Source organism: Dama dama, chromosome 20 (assembly GCF_033118175.1).
Source record: "Dama dama isolate Ldn47 chromosome 20, ASM3311817v1, whole genome shotgun sequence".
Classification (NCBI taxonomy): Eukaryota; Metazoa; Chordata; class Mammalia; order Artiodactyla; family Cervidae; genus Dama; species Dama dama.
The window spans coordinates 68,126,629-68,141,352 of NC_083700.1; positions in this window are offsets into that span (position 1 = coordinate 68,126,629).

Here is a 14,724-nt window from a genome sequence, read left to right on the forward strand (position 1 = left end):
TTTGGATCTTAGAAGACCAAGAAGGGAGAAGAAAATAATTTATTAGCCTGGTGGTGAAAAATATATATTGTTACTATTTGACCTTCCCTTAAGGCCCTTTAGGGGAATAAAACTAAGTGTAGTATGTCTGATAACAGCCAAGTCTCCACCAAGCCAGATCATTTCCCAGTCTTGCTGGAAAGTAAATCAGATTCTATATTAAATTCATCTAATGTTAATGTTGCTTTAGAGAAGGTCTTTCTGGGATGTCTGGGATTCATTGTCCAAGGTTTTCAGTGTAATTTTCATGCTCCAGATAAGGCCTCCTCACCTAAAATATGCATGCTCTAATGATGCTATGAAATGTGTTTACAAACTGAATTACAAAATATCACCATTAGGGCTATTTTAGTCTCAAGGTGACCTAAAATGTTTGTCTGAATTGCATTATAATTGCCAGATTCGTGAGTTAAGATTTTATAGCTACTTGTCTTTATTATAAAGTTACATCTTTTCAGTACATGTGGATCACATTACTTTTTTAAATCTTGCGGTTTTTGTGTTATAAAGAGCCCTATTGGTTATCAGTCACATTGTTCTTTAGCACATAATGTAATACAATTACTACATTGGTACTAATTTCTAATGTGCAAGTATCTTGTGAAGTTGCATGTTGTCACAAAGTGATTCTAATAGCTTTGATCATTTCTCTTAACAGCTCACTAAGTATTACTCTCTGGGGAAGTGTCTAGAGAAATATCTCAGATGTTAAAGGCACAAAGGCATAATAAACCTGCAAATTCTTGATTTACTCAGAACTCAGACTATTACAACAGTCAGCTCATGCTCTATACTTTTGCTTCTGACCTCCGTTAAGCATCTTCAGGACCTTTCTTAGCATTGTCTCAGCTCAGATTGTAAATGAGAATGCTTTGCTTAACTAACACAGTGGCTTCTATGCTTTTGAATCAGGAGAGGGGAGCTGATGATTTAGCATCAAGGTCAGCCTCTCACTTTGCTAGGAATGGTTGATGCTTACATTCTGTCATCTGAGAATAGTAGGAAGCTAAGTGTCCACTCTAAATTTTTTTCCTCCAGCTTTGGTAGTCATGTATAAAATTATACTGGTGGAAATGAGTTCCTTTACTTTTGACAATTCAAGGACATGGAAATGCTGAATAAAGTAACTTAAATACACAGACAGGCAAGCAAGGAAAAGAACCTATATGTGTTAGAATTAAGAGTGAACACTAGCCATAATGATAATCATGTGAGTTCATGAAACCATGGACCAGGGAGACATAGCACTTAGATGGACCTAAAGTTTGCTCATAGAAAAAAAAAAAATCATAGAATGCCCAAAAGAAACAGTTCACCAAAAGGTAGAGAAATACAGCAACAAAAAAGAATAATTTTCACCAAATAACTAGAAGTGATACAACTACCCAAAAGACCTTATAAAAAATATATTTACAATTGATTAAAGAGATAATATAAAGACATAGAAATTTAATGAAATTATAATGCATTATAAGAAAAGAACAAGACTGTATGAAAAGGACACTTTCAAAATTAAATATAGTCATTGAAATGTAAAATCTAATGACCATCCTATAAAGAAAGTACTATCATCATCTTCTCCATTTAACAGATAAAAAAACTGAAATTCAAGTTAAATAATTCATTCAAGTTCACACAGCTTTACAAATGATGGAGTTGGACTTGAACCCAGGTATCTCTGATTCCAAAAGTTAGCTTTTTAACTATTACCCTAAACTGCCTAAGAAAAGTATGAATCCTAAAACTATAATAAGGATGTGTATATATATATATATATATATATATACACACACACACACACACACACACACGTAAATATATACATATATGTTTATATGTGAGTGTGTTTATCTATAAAGAGCATATGTATACAGAGGGATATAGTAAGATTAATAGTGGCAAATTATGAAGTTTGACTTATTTCTGATTTCCTCTGTATCCAGAATTTTCTACATTCAACATTATGACAGAAAAATAAGTATACCTTTAAGTCTTCCTTTGGTAATTACTTTAGATGAAGCAAAGATAAATGTAAACAAACAAAAACTCTCAATGATAAGGATGAGAAGCAGATTAGACTCAGCTGAAAGGGAACATATGATATGAAAAAAGTAGACCTAAAGAGTTACCTATAATGCAATAAAAAAAAGAAGTTATACATTCTATCTCTAATTTTTAGTGGTTGCCTTTGTATTTTTAATAGGTATATCTGATTTTACATAATTTAAAGTTAATATCTTTAGAATCTTACCAAGCAAAATAGGCTCCAACTTTTAATGTTGATCATCTTTTTGTTTCACATATAATTTTTCCTACTGTTGTATTTCCTATTGGTTCATATGGCCCCATTATTACTATTATTTATATTTCTTACATATCAATGCTTGTTTAGAGTGTATCATTGACTTTTTTTATATCTCCAGTTTCCATCTCCTTTAATTACACTCTATTAGTATTCCATGGAAGTATACCAAATTACCACAAAGTTAGTGGTTTAAAACAACATTTATCTCTATGTCTGTGGATGAGGAATCCAGATACAAACCTTGGACCTCTGCTTTCAAAAGATTGAAATCAGATTGTCAGCTGGGCTGCATTGCTTTCTGGAGGCTCTGGGAAATGATTTACTTCCAAGATGATTCAGTATGTTGACAGAATTCTGTGTTTTGTGGTTATAGGACATAGATTCCTATGCTATTGTAGATGTTGGCCAGAGACCATTCTCAGCTCCTAGAGGCTTCCCACGGTTCCTTGTCATGTGGTCATCTCTCTATTCCTTTACATGCTTTGAATCTCTCTGATTTCCTCTGTTTCTGACCCCTGCAGCCAAATTTAAAGGTCTCATAATTTCCCCGTCTTAAGAGCAACTTTTTGGGAATGTCAATACATCAGTAAAATCTCTTCACAGCAGTACCTAGATTAGTGGTATACCTAGTAGAAGGTGAAGGGTGACTATCGAGGGTCATCTTAGAATTCTTCTAACACATGAACTTCTAAAAAAAATTTTTTAAGAAATTATAAATGGTAAAAATCTCTCAATATCTTCTTGTCTTAAAATCTTTATATAACTTCACTCTTGAATGATTGTTTAGCTGGATATAGAGTTTTACGTTGACAGTGATTTTCTCAGCTTGAGATATTATTCATTATGTTCTGACTTCTGTTGTCAATAAGTCTGCTGTCAGTTGAATTTTCAATCTTTGTACCAAATCTGTCCATTTCCTGTAGTTTGCGTGCATACGTGCATGCATGGTAAGTCACTGCAGTTGTGTCCAGTTCTGTGCAACCCTGTGGACTGTAGCCCGCCAGGCTCCTCTGTCCATGGGATTCTCCAGGCAAGAATCCTGGAGTGGGTTGCCATGCCCTCCTCCAGGGGATCTTCCCGTCCCAGGGATCACACCCGCATCTCTTATGTCTCCTGCATTGGCAGGCAGTTTCTTTACCGCTAGCGCCGCCTACATTTCCTCTTCGTTTCTGACGTCCTGCAATTTCACTAAGGTCATGGAGTGTGGATTCAATTTTATTTATCCTGCTTGTTACACTTCCTGAATCTGATGATTCATGACTTTTAACAACTTGGGAAAATTTTCAGCCACTATATTTGAAAGTTACCTATTTCCCTTTTCCCTTCAGAAACACTTAATAATCTTATGTTCTGAAATATTAATATTTATTAGGCATCCATAATTTTCTTATTCTTTTTTCTACTTCTCTTTATTTTCTTTTAAAATTTTTATCTCTTTATCTCATTGGACTGGATTCTGAATAATCAAAGGTCCATATTCTAGTATATCACTTTTTTCATCTGTGTTTAATATGTATTAAATTAATTCACTGGCTTGATAATTTTGATGATATTGTCTTTCATTTCTAGTCATTCTCTTTGTTTTTTTTTTTGTTTTGTTTTGTTTTTTTTTTCTTTTTTTTTTTTGTTTTTTAGTTTTTTTTTTTATTATTATTATTATTATTTTTTTCCAGTGGGTTTTGTCATACATTGATATGAATCAGCCATGGATTTACATGTATTCCCAATCCCGATCCCCCCTCCCACCTCCCTCTCCACCCGATTCCTCCGGGTCTTCCCAGTGCACCAGGCCGGAGCACTTGTCTTGTGCATCCCTCCTGGGCTGGTGATCTGTTTCACCATAGATAGTATACATGCTGTTCTTTTGAAATATCCCACCCTCACATTCTCCCACAAAGTTCAAAAGTCTGTTCTGTATTTCTGTGTCTCTTTTTCTGTTCTGCATATAGGGTTATCGTTATCACCTTTCTAAATTCCATATACATGTGTCAGTATGCTGTAATGTTCTTTATCTTTCTGGCTTACTTCACTCTGTATAATGGGCTCCAGCTTCATCCATCTCATTAGGACTGGTTCAAATGAATTGTTTTTAATGGCTGAGTAATATTCCATGGTGTATATGTACCACAGCTTCCTTATCCATTCATCTGCTGATGGGCATCTAGGTTGCTTCCATGTCCTGGCTATTATAAACAGTGCTGCGATGAACATTGGGGTGCACGTGTCTCTTTCAGATCTGGTTTCCTCAGTGTGTATGCCCAGAAGTGGGATTGCTGGGTCATATGGCAGTTCTATGTCCAGTTTTTTAAGGAATCTCCACACTGTTTTCCATAGCGGCTGTACTAGTTTGCATTCCCACCAACAGTGTAAGAGGGTTCCCTTTTCTCCACACCCTCTCCAGCATTTATTGCTTGTAGACTTTTGGATAGCAGCCATCCTGGCTGGCGTGTAATGGTACCTCATTGTGGTTTTGATTTGCATTTCTCTAATAATGAGTGATGTTGAGCATCTTTTCATGTGTTTGTTAGCCATCTGTATGTCTTCTTTGGAGAAGTGTTTTTCCTAAGCCCCTCTCTTTTAATGTTGTCACTTCTTTATTTTACATATTAGTTTATAAAAATATACTAATTTACTATCATTTGGCAACTAACGCAGTAACACTGTTTTGGGAAAGAATAATCAGTGAATTCTGAAACTAGTGAGTGAAAGTTTGCTAAGAAATAAGGATATTTCCATAGTCTCAAAATACCTTCACACATGAGATTTATTCTTTACAAAGGATAAGTAGTAACTTTGTAGTGAAAAATCTGGCACACATTACTTTGTGCTCAAAGTTAACCTCCACAGTGATAGGAGAAATAGACATAATTTGCCTCCTAATATGATGCACTGAGAAGGGTATCTCTATGGTATTTCTGCCAAAAATGTCTAACCTGAATCCATCCGTAAGTCTTTGTTACCTATCATTTGTAATTTTCTCTTTAAGAGCTAACAAGTTTTATTAATCTATCATGATGTAATATATATTACATACTTAATCAGAGTACAGGATTTGTAGTTTTATATATCTGACTTTGAGATCTTGTGCCATCATCCAACATAAAGATCTAAAAACTTGAAGCCAACATGACTGTAAGAGGATTATTCTGAAGAAAGTTGTTGATGTTTTGTGTTTGTCCACTCCTGTGAGATAAAAGGGGTACTTCCTCCTCCCCCTGATCTAAATAAGAAAGGGAGCTCCAGTGAAATTAAATTACTTACAGGGCTTGACCTATTATTCCATAGTCTGGAAGTGTCAGGATGGCCAGAGAAGCTGAGACAGATTGGCCCAAGGCAATGAAATAGAAGAGAGAGGACAACCTTGGAAATAAAAAGTTCTTCTGTCAACAACTTGATAGGCCAAGGATGCATGAGTTTTTTTTGTGGATCAGATATGGACCACATGAGAGAGAGGCAATACAGAACCACTTTGAATTCCACTCTCCTGCCCCAAGAAACTGCATGGATGGAGATGTAACATCAAGAAGAGATATTACTTCTACATGCTCAAAGGCTGAAGAAAGAATTTTAATAAGCCAGCAGGTGATAAATAAGCATCAAAAAAGATGTAATTGGAAGTATCCAGTGGGCTACTTGTTGGTGTTCAGTTGCTAAGTTGTGTCCAACTCTGTGACCCCATGAACTGCAGCACACCAGGATTCCCTGTCCTTCAATACCTCCTGGAGTTTGCTCAAACTCATGTCCATTGAGTTGGTGTTGCCATCCAACCTTTTTATCCTCTGCACCCCCTTCTACTCCTGCCTTCAATCTTTCCCAGCATCAGGGTCTTTTCCAATGAATCGGCTCTTTTCATCAGGTGGCCAAAGTAGTGGAGCTTCAGCTTCAGCATCAATCCTTCCAAAGAATATTCAGGTTTGATTTCCTTGCTGTCCAAAGGGAAACAGTGACAGATTTTATTTTCTTTGGCTGTTATTGAGGAACTCACAATAGCACTCTACAGAGGGGAGAATTGGCTTTGGAACACTGTCACCCTCAGGAGTTTCCCTCACAGATTATTTCCATGCCACTCAAGTAAGATCTTTTCTATTGCTTACATTTCCTCCCTCATTACCCCACCTAGAAGCCTGATGGATTCAGAGAAGACCTGAAAATAATGAAAGGAAGAAAAGATGGAGAAAAGAGAAAAGTCAAGAGTGCCCTTTCCACATTCTGGACTCCAGGTCTAAAGCAATACCAAACTCAGGTAGAAGGATGACATAAGGGATAGTGGCAGTGATAAGAATAGGGGGCAGTGATTATGACATTTTAGTCTTGTAATGAGACTATGAATATGCATAAACATGACTGGAGTACATGCATATCTAAGCATACTTGAAAGTTCCTGCCAAGATTTCACTGTGGTGAGGAAGAAGTAGCCCACAGAGTAAGTCTGAAGAGAGAGCAGTGAAAAATAATAAAGTTATCTTACTTGCTTTTTGTTTCATTTTCCTTTTCTGCTTATGTCCTATTGAGTTCAGCCCATTCAGCATCCAGGTTTCATGCACAACTTGTCCTAGCTCATCTGGCAGTTAACTGAAATTCAGGTTCTATTTTACTCTATATAATAATGACTTTCTTAAAAGAGAGAGAGGAGTAAGGTGGGGAGGGGGAGAGAGAATGAATATTTGGTACTTATTTGCATAATTAGAAAGCTTAGTGTTATCTTTGGCCCAAAGGACAAACACATGCAAAGTGCTGAATCTGCAAAATCTTCTCTCCAGGAAGGACAAGTCAAGTCTTGGCTGGTTTGGGTATGGAATTTCCCTGGACATGAGGCTGAGATTTTGAGAGGTCAAGATTTCCCTGGGGATCCAATGCTCATGGAGAAAGCAGATGGTTTCCAAAGTAAAAACTAGAAAGAGAGTTCCCCAAAGGGGACCAGATCTTAGATTTTTGGCAGAGAAGAGGTTGTTTCACTAATAGAGTGAAAACATCCCACCCCCCAGTTCACTTCCCTCCATACACACACTTGTAGAACATTTTCTACATCATGACAACACATAGCACTATATTCACCACTAAAGGATGATTATATCTTCCTGTTGAACATTGTGGGCTTTTCAAACAGATTATGAGGAGCCTGTGTTTTGTCGATAAACCTCTAGTAAGACCCAGAGGGAAACCAGAACACAGGCTTAGGATGTGAGACTGTAGCCTGGCTAGTGACAGGAACCAGGCCTGGGCCGCCCTCCACTATAGAGGAGCTGGCAGGGAAGGGGGAGGAGAAACCAGGTGCAGAAGAAGGAAGGGGATTTCGTACAGAATTTGCTTTCAACTCTGCATTAGTTGGAAATATCACTCACACTGGAATCTTGTTAATGAATGGCAATTGAAGAACACAGGGTATACTGTTTTATGATACAGAATTTGTTTCCCAGAGCTGCTGGGCCAACTATTTTCATGAAATTTGTGTTTTAATACAATGTGATCCCAATGTATTGTAAGGGGTAAGACACAAAGCGTAAATTGGATATGAGTTTTCTGCAAGCATTTTGCCAACTCTAAAGCTCTGAAAACCAATATATCAGTCTCCTTCAAGCAAAGTATCTGAAGCTGACTGGAAGACTCAATATGGACAGAGACTTTGAAGTTGGATTTATGGTTCCTCCATCTTCTTTTTTTTTTTTATCAAGTAAAAGATACATATCTGCCTCACTTCTCCAAAAAACACCTGCAAGAAACTTATTTACTTGTAGATATTAGGAAGGAAAGAAAGTAAATAGATGATTTTTGAAATTTTTGTTTGAAATTTTAAGGCATTCTTCAAGAATACATTATTCCCAGCATTCTTCATTGACAGCAACTTTAATTATTTGGACATAATTTGTTAGATGTTTAACTAAAAAATGTTTAGCAATAAAAGTGTTAAATTATGAAAATAGAAAAAATTGAAGCATAGAAAGTATTGTACTAAATGATAAGGAAAAAAAGTTCTCTCTTTGAATAATGACCTAAAATATATAACTTACTTAATCTCTTTACATGCACCTTCATTTCCTGCATAAAACAGAGAATCACCTATAAGAAATATTGAGAATATGTTCATCCTTTTTTTCCATCCCTGATTCTGCTTTTAATACTAATGTTGACAGTCAAATATTAATATTCCATTTTATTTAGGTTTAATGTATTTAAAACAGGAGGCCTAATGAGGAGGTAGATTTAGGGTAATTCCACTGAACTATCCTTCTCTTTCAGACCTGAATTTTGTCTGAACATCACATAAAACTAAGCACTTATATACATAGGGTCACAAAATAGTAAATGTAAAATCTGTTTCTTTTCCTTCTCTTCTTTTCTTAGTAATTCTTTGAGGGTGTCTACTATTAGTGGACTGGCCTTCCCTAATTATAGGAGGAATCAGAATAAGTTGCATGATGATTCAAGAAAATATCTTATGAGAATATAAATTGTTTTAATATAATGGGAGATATAAAAATGCATAGCTAGCTAGTAAAGTGAAAGTCACTCAGTCATGTCTGACTCTTTGTAACCCCATGGTCTGTAGAATTCTCCAGGTCAGGATACTGGAGTGGGTAGCCTTTCCCTTCTCCAGGGTATCTTCCAGACCCAGGGATTGAAGTCTGGTCTCCTGCATTGAAGGCAGATTCTTAACCAGCTGAGCCACCAGGAAAACCCAAGAATACTGTAGTGGGTAGCCTATCCCTTCTCCAGCAGATCTTCCCAACCCAGGAATTTAACCAGGGTCTCCTGCATTGCAGGCAGAGTCTTTGCCAACTGAGCTATCAGGGAAGCCCCATAAAAATGCATTCAGTTCAGTTCAGTTCAGTCGCTCAGTCATGTCCAATCCTTTGCAGCCCTGTGAACCACAGCATGCCAGGCCTCCTGTCCATCACAACTCCTAGAGTCCACCCAAACCCATGTCCATCAAGTCGGTGATGCCAGCCAACCATCTCATCCTCTGTTGTCCCCTTCTCCTCCTCCCCTCAATCTTTTCCAGCATCAGGGTCTTTTCAAATGAGTCAGCTCTTCTCATCAGGTGGCCAAAGTATTGGAGTTTCAGCTTCAACATCAGTCCTTCCAAAGAACACCCAGGACTGATCTCCTTTAGGATGGACTGGTTGGATCTCTTTGCAGTCCAAGGGACTCTCAAGAGTCTTCTCCAACACACTATTATATAATTTGAGCAGTATTTTTCACTTGCATACTCTTTTTAAAATTAAAGCATAAGTGATTCACAGTGCTGCGTTGGTTTCAGTGTACAGCACAGTGGTTTCAGTTATATATTCACTTACATACATATATATTCTTTTTCAGATTATTTTCTCTTATAGGTTATTGCAAAATATTGAGTATAGTTCCCTGTGCTATATAGTCCCTTGTGCTAAACTATTTTAAATAGTGCTACAATGAGCATTGGAATGCATGTAGGTTTTTGAATTATAGTTTTCTATGGATATATGCTCAAGAGTGGGATTGTGGGATCATACGATATCTCTATTTTCAGTTTTTTGAGGAACCTCTGTACTGTTCACCATAGTGGTTATATTCCCACCAATGGTGTAGGAGGGTTCCTTTCTCTCCACACCTTCTACAGCATTTGTTATGTTTCAGTCAGTTCAAGTTCAGTTCAGTCATGTCCAACTCTTGGCGGCCCCACGGACTGCAGCACACCAGACTTCCCTGTCTATCACCAACTCCCAGAGCTTGCTCAAACTCATATCCATTGAGTTGGTGATGCCATCTTATCATCTCATCCTCTGTCACCCCTTTCTCCTCTCTGTCCTTATTCTATACCAGCATCAGGGTCTTTTCCAATGAGTCGGCTCTTTACATCAGCTGGCCAATGTATTGGAATTTCAGCATCAGTCCTTCCAATGAAGATTCAGGGTTGATTCCCTTTAGGACTGACTGGTTTGATCTCCTTGCTGTCCGAGGGACTCTCAAGAAACTTCTCCAACACCACAGTTCAAAAGCATCAATTCTTCGGTGCTCAGCTTTCTTTATAGTCCAACTCTCACATCCATGCATGACTACTGGAAAAATCATAGCTTTGACTGGACAGACCTTTGTTGGCAAAGTAATGTCTCTGTTTTTTAATATGCAATCTAGGTTGGTCATAGCTTTTCTTTCAAGGAGCAAGTGTCTTTTAATTTCATGGCTTCAGTCACCATCTGCAGTGACTTTAGAGTCCAAAAAAAAAAATAAAGTCTCTCGCTGTTTCCATTGTTTCCCCATCTATTTGCCATGAAGTGATAGGATCAGATGCCATGATCTTAGTTTTCTGAATGTTGAGTTTTAAGCCAGCTTTTCACTCTCCTCTTTCACTTTCATCAAGAGGCTCTTTAGTTCTTCTTCACTTTTTGCCATAAAGGTGGTGTCATCTGTGTATCTGAGGTTTTAATATTTCCCTGTGTGATACTATTATTTTTAGGCACAAAAATTCTCAACAAAAAACTAGCACACCAACTCCAACAATTGATTAAAAAGATTATACACTATGATCGAGTGGGGTTTATCCCAGGGATGCAAGGATTTTTCAATATCTGCAGATCAATCAGTATGATATACCACATGAATTTGATAAAATTCAACAATGATTTAGGGTAAAAACTCTCCAGAAATTTGGCACAGAGAGAACATACCTCAACATAATAAAGGCTATACATTGACAAACCCACAGCTGACATAATACTCAATGGTAAAAAGCTGAAAACGTTTCCTCTAAGACCAGGAGCAAGACAAGGATGTCCATTCTCACCACTTTTATTCAACATCGTCTTGGAAGTCCTAGCCACAGCAATCAGAAAAGAAAAAGAAATAAAAGGAATCCAGATTAGTAAGGAAGAAATAAAACTGTCACTGTTTGCAGATGACATGATACTATACATAGAAAATCCTAAAGGTGCTATCAGAAAACTACTAGAGCTCATCAATGAATTTGATAAAGTTGCTGGATACAAAATTAATATGCAGAAAGCTGTTGCATTTCTATATATTTACATGTTTATATATTATGTATTTCATCATATTGGTTCCTAACATCTATTAAAAATAGTATGCCACTATCAAATACTTAAGGAAGAAATAATATCAGTCCAACACAATTGCTTAGCAAACCAGAGGTGGGAATATTCTCAACTCATTTTATAAGGCCCACATTACTGTTTCCAACAGCAGGAAAATACGTTAAAAGAAAAGCATAAAGCAATATTCCTGTGAAGAGACTCAAAAATCCTTAACAAAATATTAGCAAAAAGCAACACATAGAAAGATACTATACCATGGTTTAGTAGGTTTAATCACAGTTATGCAAAGTTGGTTTAATATTTGAAAGTTAATTTATGTAATTAATCATATTAATTGAAAATGAAAATATTTTATTAGATACAGAAAAAGCATTTGACATAATCCAATTTCCATGATTGATTAAAAAAAAACTCTGGTTTTTTAACTGGTTTTTAAAAAAAAAGCCTGTTCAAAATAGGAACAGAAAAGAACTTCAAGCATTTGACAAAGCATATTTACAGAAAATCTACAGGTTTTCATACTTAAGAGTGAAAGACTGAATGTTTTCCTTCAAGGTTCTGTTCAACATAGTATTAAAGTTTCTTAGTACGGTAAAGGCAGGTAAGAGCAAGGATTAAAAAGAAAGAAAGAAAACTGTCTTATTTGTAGGCACTGTTATTGGGTAAACAGAAAATCCTAACAAAACTAAAGAAAAACTCCTAGAACTTACACATGAGCTTAGCAGTTGTTGGATGTAGTATTCTATACATGTCAATTTGTGCAGGGTTTTTAATATTATTGATCATATCTCTTATATATTTACTGATATTTTCTCCAAGGGTTGTTGAGAGGGTTATAAGGTGCAGAATGATGTTTAACATGTAGTATAAGTTCAGTAATGTAAGCTGCTTCTATTATCTTTGGAAAAAGGCAAAACTGTATAACCTGGGATGAATATTAGTTCATTTACTTATTTGTCAAGGAAGTATACATTGATATCAGTCCTAGCTCATCAGGTTGTTATTCATTTATTCACTCATTCATTCAAGAAACATTTACTTAGCACTAGCTTTTTGTGAGCACCATGCTAGATAACGAGTATGTAATGGTGAACGGGATACATGAAGTTCCTCTCTTTGTGGGGGATATGGACAACAGACGGTAGGCAATAAGCATGTAAACAAATAAAGATATATAATTTAGGGTTTCCTGGGGGGAAAAAAGCAGGATAAGAGCATGGGAAGTGATTGGGAGGTACTAGCATAGTTGGAGGATGTCCCTGGGAGGAGGTATCACTTAAACAGAGATATGAATGAAGGAGGGGCTTCCCATGTGGCACTATCCCCACCTGCTACTGCAGGAGATGTAAGCAATACAGGTTTGATCCCTGGGTCAGGAAGATCCCCCGGAGGAGGGCATGGTAACCCACTCCAGTGTTCATGCCTGGAGAATTCCATGGACAGAGGAGCCTGGCGGACTACTAACCATAGAATTGCGAAGAGATGGACACGACTCAAGTGACTCACATGTGCACACATGAATGAAGCGGAGAAGTCAACCATGCCATGAACTGATGTAAATACATTCTAGGCAGAGAGGACACCAATATAATGGTTCTGAAGTGGGAACAAGCTTCAGGAACAACAGCATTTCAGGGACAGAAAGGTGAGTGTGTCTAGTGAAAGATAGAGAACTGGTAGCAGGAGATGTCAAAGGTAAACAGACTATATAATACAAGGACTTGTAGGATAATTTTTAAAGAGTGGTCAGTTCCATGTGTGGTTGCACCATTATCTTACAGTGTTAAAAAGAATTTCTTCCAGAGCAGAATGCAAGGAGACTAGCATAGAAGCAGGAAGGCCTATTAGGAGGCTTCTGCAGGAATCCAGTTCAGAGACAATGCTGGCTTAGGAGAAATATTATGGTAACAATGTAAGTGAAAAGATGGAATAGACACAAATTTTGAAGATATAGTCAGCAGAACACAATGAGAATTGGGTATAAGGTGTGAGAGAAGATGAGGAATCTAGAATTTCTCCTCACTTTGGCTCAGGTGGTAAAGAATCCACCTGCAATGGAGGAGACCCCAGTTTGATTCCTGGGTCAGGAAGATCCACTGGAGAAGGGATAGGCTACCCACTGCAGTATTCTTGGTGTCCCCTGGTGGCTCAGCTGGTAAAGAATCTGCCCACAATGTGGGAGACCTGGATTCAATCCCTGGGTTGGGAAGATCCCCTGGAGAAGGGAAAGGCTACCCACTCCAGTATTCTGGCCTGGAGAATTCCATGAACTGTATAGTCCATGGGGTCGCAAAGAGTCGGACATGACTGAGTGACTTTCACTTTTACTTTTTCACCTGAGAAATGGGCTTATGCTGATGCCATGGTTTCCAACAAAGAAGATGGGAAAGGAACAAGTTGGACTGAATAGTCAAGAGTTCTGTTTGGACCTCTTAATTTTGAGTTGCTTACCAGAAATCAAAATAGAAATGTAAATATCTCTTTCAATAGTCAGGAAAAATGATGATAACTTTGACTATTTCTAGCTATGGTAGTGGTGATGGTGGTAGTGAACTTGTGAGAAATAGACTAACAAGAGGCATTTTTAGAAGTTGATAAACTGGTGATATATCGGATGCCAATGTGAAGGATACTGAGATATCATAGATAATACCAGTTCCTGGCTTGCAAAACTAGATGGGTAATGGTGCTTTTGAATGGAGAAGGGCAAGATTTGGAGGAAAATCATAAATCCCATACAAGATATTTAAAGCTTTAAATACTTGTAAGATATCCAAGATGTGAAGTCAAACAGGCAGGCTTTTGTGTAGGTGATTCTAGAGATATAAATCTGAGTATCACTGAAATGTACAAGGTAACTGAAACATTAAAAAGAAATGTGATCATTTAGAGACAGACTATAAATACAAGAGAAGGAGGCCTAGGACTGAGCCTGGAGGAATTTCAAGATTGAAAATTAAGTAAAGTAGACTTACCCTAGAAGAGAGGATGTTGAGAGGCCCAATTCATGTGGAAATATTTTACAATTCATAGTGGTCCAAGCAAATGATAGTTTTAATAACTAGATTAGGCCAGTACCTCTCAAATGGGGTTAAGAGTGCCCCCAGATATAAGCTGATTGAATCAAGGGACACTTAAAACCCCAGGATAAATGATGATGTTTTCCTTGAACATGAATTTTACTCAAGGATAAGTAATTTTAGATATCATTTCTATGTGGAAACAAACAGATATCTATTATGGAGTAAAATGGAAATTGAACTCAGTGAAAGATTACAATGTAAGAATTCTAAAAAATTTCATACTTGACATAGGATACCTCTGGTTATATCCTCAGAAATTCCTTCCACT